Source organism: Condylura cristata, unplaced genomic scaffold (assembly GCF_000260355.1).
Source record: "Condylura cristata isolate star-nosed mole 26May11 unplaced genomic scaffold, ConCri1.0 scaffold00012, whole genome shotgun sequence".
In the NCBI taxonomy this organism is placed as follows: domain Eukaryota; kingdom Metazoa; phylum Chordata; class Mammalia; order Eulipotyphla; family Talpidae; genus Condylura; species Condylura cristata.
Genome location: NW_004567113.1, coordinates 14,412,007 through 14,417,685, shown reverse-complemented (window position 1 = coordinate 14,417,685; position 5,679 = coordinate 14,412,007).

The window sequence follows — 5,679 nt, the reverse complement described above, 5'->3', positions numbered from 1 at the left end:
ATTGCGTGGAAGAGTCGGGGGCCGGCTTCCCTAAAGGTGGGGTTACCCGCGCGCACACCCACACCAGTCCGAACCTTTACTCCCAAGACAAGGCAGCGCGACGAGAGCCGCATTCTATACTTTACACCCCGTGCCATCCAGAACGAGGCAACTTAAGTACTGAGATAACGTCGTGGTCCTAACGTTTTTTTTTTTTTTTTTTCCATATTATTATTTCTATTGCAAATTTGTGGGACGAGGGAAGAAGAAAGTTCAGGACGGTGGTCATCTTCTCCTTCCCTTTCTGTTTCCCCCACCCCACCCTTGTGTTTTCACTGCTAGCTCTCTCCCATCTCGCCCTCCCTCCCAGTGCGCAAACAGGCGCACGTACCCTGGACGTGCTCGCCTAGTCACACCAATGCCCTTCCAGAAGATATGTGACCCTGGAGCAGCTTGGCGACTCGCTCTTCCCGGACTCTGGAGCCAGAGCTTGCCTCTCCTTTGCCAATTCACGTGACACTGAGACTGTGGTTTGAACCCAGTTTCAAGGAACAGAGATTATATCTTCGGAATCTGTAGGTCTTTTTGGCTCAGAACTTTCCTGATTACCCAAGGTGGTAATGCTCCCCCCAGCCCCCCAGTCGCCTTTTGATTACATGTTTTTTTCCTAAGGCTTGCATTATGGTTTTCTAAATATACATATATATCCCACCGCATTATTTGCTGTGCTCTGGAGTTGTGAGATCTTCATGTGGTTTCCCCCCTTTCCATTGCCCCCTGAGGAATTTCACTGGCAAAGCCAGAGGACAAGGGCAGTTTCTGTGTTGAGAAATGGGAAGCACAATGAGGGTCTATTCTTCATGGTGCCTCTAGAGAATGTTAGAACCTAGCTCTCTTGGGTTTTAAACCACATGGTGGCAGTGGGTCTCATATAACCCAGTCTTCACTATGACATACATAAACTTATATAGAAATGAGGCCCACATAAAATATGTTGAATGGGTCCATTAAATTTCTGAGGAGGAAGAATGTAGTCATGTTTGTTTTTGTGCTAACTGGAAAAAAAAATAAACAAAATACAAAGTACTTTTCATGAACATCTGCCAAAGTTGTTCCATTTTATGCTCAGCTAGAGGAGATGGAGCTGGAGATGATTTCCATGGGGGGGGGGGAATTATCCATAAGTCACTGTAATGAAGGATTTTTAAGTCAATGGCTGAATTTTTGTGAACTGGTCAACAACAACAACAAAGAGAAAAGTCTTTATCTTTCATTTAGTCCAAGTTTTTTTTTTTTTTTTAATTACCAGTTGTTAATTAATGGGCACAGAAAATCATGTATTTGGCCAAAGCTTGATTTTTAATGAAATAAAATAGAGTAAAAACACCAGAATACATCATTCATAGTGGGGGTAATATACTCTATAAATCTTTACTTCCAGTTAAGTATAGATGTGTGTACAGGTCAACCACATAATATGTCTTTCCATACTGTTCCTTGATGTCAAAGCTTGAAATCCACTAATGAAGTGCAGTCTCTTGCCCTGCAAGCCCCCTCCCACCTAGTTAGTAGGGTATATAGTTTCTCTCCTAGTGATCTTCTGTTAACTCTAACTCACTAATTGTAGAGAACAGAAGGAGGGTGAAGAAGTAAAAAGTAACTATTTTTTCAACATTTTTTTCATTTTTTCAATAATGTGCATTTCAAAAAAGGTGCTTGAGCAGCTCCTATCTCTCAGATCTCTTGCTAAAAACTGGGAATTCAGTGGTGAACAAACCAACATGTTGCACCTACAGTCTATAATCCAATGGGGTCACAGACATGAATCAACATAAAACATGTTGCACCTACAGTCTATAATCCAGTGGGGTCACAGACATGAATCAACATAAAAATAGCTACATGTGATAAATGCCTATGAAGGAAAGTATGATGTGATAGCAAAAAAATGGTGTTGTAATTTAGGCAAGGAGGCTGCAATTAATGATTAACCCAATTCAAACTGTCTTAGATGATAAGGAGATTTATTGTGTCGTATGACAAGTCCCAAGGTCGAGAGGCTTTGACTGATAAATTCAGCAACTCAGTGATGTCAAGGAAGTCTGGGCTGTTTCCGTTATTCCCACAACCTTCTCCAAGCACACCAACTCTGGGTCTGCCCCACCCATAGCTCCAGGACTGGGACCAAACTGGAGCAGCTCCCATTATGACAACAATCCTGAGAGTGCCCAGTGGTAGCAATTTTCAAATAGGGAAAACTTCCAACAGAGGAGATGATGCTAAGGAAAATAAACAAGGAGGAAAATGAGTTACTGGATGCTTTTACTCATAGGTGGAATATAAAGAAACAAAAGAAAGGAAAGGAAGAATGATGCAATATATGTGTGTGTGTGTGTGTGTGTATATATATATAATAAAATATAACATCAAAAAAGAAAGGGTCAGACAAAAACAAACCCTAGAAATCTGACTATAAAACAATTGAATTGTGTTAAAAAACAACACCCTTGGAGGCTATCAGAGGGCAGGGGGAATGTGGAGAGGAAAGGGGTGGGGCTTCCAGAGGTCCATGGTGGAGGACTGTGGGTGCCTTCCTAGTAGAGGGTATGGTGGGGTGACACACATGTGAAGAGCTAGGAACCTACACCTCTGCATCACAGACAGTGTTGTAAACCAATGTTACCTCAATTAAAGAAGTAAATAAAAGAAATAACAGAAAAAAAAAGCTTCTCGTAATCTTCTTGCCTATCATCAGTCCAAGCTGAGTCACATGCTTATGTTTAAGTGCTAAGAACAAAGGGGGATCATGTGACTAGGGTAAGTTTTTCAGGATTTGCCCATGAACTCTTCAGGGCTTTGATCTTTGAGAAATGGATGGTGGGTAGTCATCCATTTCTACCAGGGCTCATGGATGCCTTCCCTTCAGAAATGACATTTAACCTCACTATGAGTTGGAGTCAACAAAGCAGTGACCTGGAAGGAGAGAGGAGTCTATAAGAGGTGCTAGACTCTGAACTATGTCTTTTTGTTATTTAAAGTTTTATTTTATTTATTTATGCATATAAGAACTGGGGTGTAAAAGAGGTGCAGGGAGGTGAGAGGATTCACCAGAGACAGAGTAGGGAGCAGAACAGGCAGATGTACTAAAATACACGACTGAGGGGAGTTTTGTGTGAGACAGGAGAAGTCTACTGTTCCATGTGGGTCAGCTCCCTGGCCAGGGATCAAACTCATGCTGCAGTGGCTGGCTATAACTTGATAGAGGTGAGACTTTAACCCCTGGGCCACCAAGGAGGCCCTGATTATAGCTGTCTTTAAGCCTGATTGCAATTTCTCATTTACTGTGGTGATCCTAGGAGGTAACTGAGAAAGCAAGCATAGAGTTAGATAACATAATCTGATTCGCAGAACTAGTCAGTTGCAGAACCAATCTATTTAACTTCAGAGTCTAAAATCTTGACCTTGTCTGAGTCTCTGGAAATAGCAAGAAACCTGGTCACTGACTGAGAAACACATTTTATCTCTAGAAATCCTCTGCAAAATTTCTCTGGGCCCACTGCTAGTGCAGGACAAAGGTTTATGAATTAAGCTCTCTGGCTTTCTTATCTACCACACCAACACCCCCACTCCCACCCCCGCCCCCATGGGCTGCCATTTTAATTGCTAAAGTTGAAAACTTAGATCATTCTGCCCTGCTTTCATATTTAGGTTTTCCAAAATCCCCCTTTGGATTTGGTGCTCTTGCTCACCTGGTGCCAACCATACTCAATAATGTTATAAAACTAAGCCAGTTGATTCCTCTGGTCTCCCTATTATCTGATATCTCTGCAGACACAAAGGCCATATTCACTCCAAAACCAAGTATTTTTCATGAAGTGTGTTGATTTTAGAGATTTTATCCTCTGTGATCCATATAAGTGTGTTACTCCAAGTCACAATTACTTGTTAACTTGGCCATTTCCCTTATTAATCTTCAGAACAGGGACTGTGTTGTATTATACCATCAGAACATACCTAACATCCATCTTTGCAATACATAAAAAACAAGAAATTCTATTCTTCAATCTGCTGTCTCTATTTTCTTGAAAGAAAACACACACACACACACACACACACACAAAACTGATATTAGACCTGAGGGACAAACCAACTCTGGCTCTACTTCCTCTGTCGCGTTTCATTACTATTATCACACGGTCTTCCAGGCCTAGCACTGCGAACATCATTCTCCGTTCCACTCACGTTTCTCCAAAGGGACAATGGCCTCTCATGTGCTGAATCCCTCTCTGCTGATCCCTGGGGGGCACCTCATTATTACAGCACATTTGGACAGTGTTCCAGCCCCTGTCTGAGAGGAATCACTGAGTTACAGCAGGATAGAGGGGACACTTGCTGAGTTCCAGGGAAGAAGCACTAGCTCTCCCACCCCGTCTCTGAGCTTCTGACATCTCAGGGACCTAATATAACAGCTCCCAGCATGCTGTGAACTGGATTTCCTGAACTTTGGGCAGCAGAGAGGCAAGGCTGCTGGAATGAATGGAGGATTCGGCAGCCATGTTGAATGAGAAGGACTGAAGCCCCAAGGCCAGATGGGTTGATCTGGCCCCCCTTCTTTCTCTTCTGGCTTTAGCACTTTAGCAAGCAGTACAATCTGATGCTGTTTTGTTGATGTTGGGTTTAGCGAGCTGGTCCTTAGATAACCTCTGAATAAAGTTTCAGCAGTTTTCCTTTCAGCAGCACATAGCAAGTTTACCCAGGAACCAAAGATGTTTGTGCAAATGCTGGCGAGCAAAGGTTACATTTTAAAAGGACAGGTTTGTTAGGAAAAGGAGAAAGAGAAAGAGGCTACCTGCATAGTCGCAGATCACACACAGAGCAGAAGCACTGATACAGCGTTTTCGGGGGGAGGGTTTCATTTCTTTGTAGAATTGTTTCCTTTTGTTAAATTAATCACTTTCAGGGTGTGACTAGGTTGATTTGTAAGGACTGATGATTTTCTATAAAGAACCTCAAGCTCCATGACCCATCCTCTGGTCTGTGCCTCTGCATATTTTCTATAGCAGTTGACCTATGAATTTCTCATTTCTATACCTGGTTTAACAACTGTACCAACCATTTCTATCTCCACCTTCAGTTTCTTGTGACATCTACATTATAAATTTCCTACTTTCAGCTTCCCGTGCAACCCTCTTCCTTGAGACACTATGGCAACTGTCATTTTGACCGTGGACTGTATTCAGTTTGCGAAGTACATATTGAACTTTGATTCTGTACTTTTCTCCCAGGCCTCTGAATCCTGAATTGCCTCATATTTGTGTCTCCTGGCTGTGTGGTACCTGGTTTCTTTCTTCTAGCAGCTCTGTTCTTGACCATGACTGTTCTTTGCCTTTCCTGTTTGACTGAATGGCTGCCCAGAAACAATGGTTAATTTTGGTATTTGATGAAGCTACATAACTGAAAATCCTTCCCTCACCTACTCCTCTTCTTCCTCTATTACCTTTGAAACTCTCGCCAATTAAAAATCTTCAAACAAGCTAGAGATTTATTACTTTGCTTTTATACACACGGGTGGCAAATACCCTTAGAGTAGGCAACATGGGTTTTCACCTTTAACAATTTGGGGTTCATGGGCACCCTTTCATTTTTCCAGTAACATTTGCAAACAGCAGCCAGAGCCTACATGTATTCTCCATTTTGAAT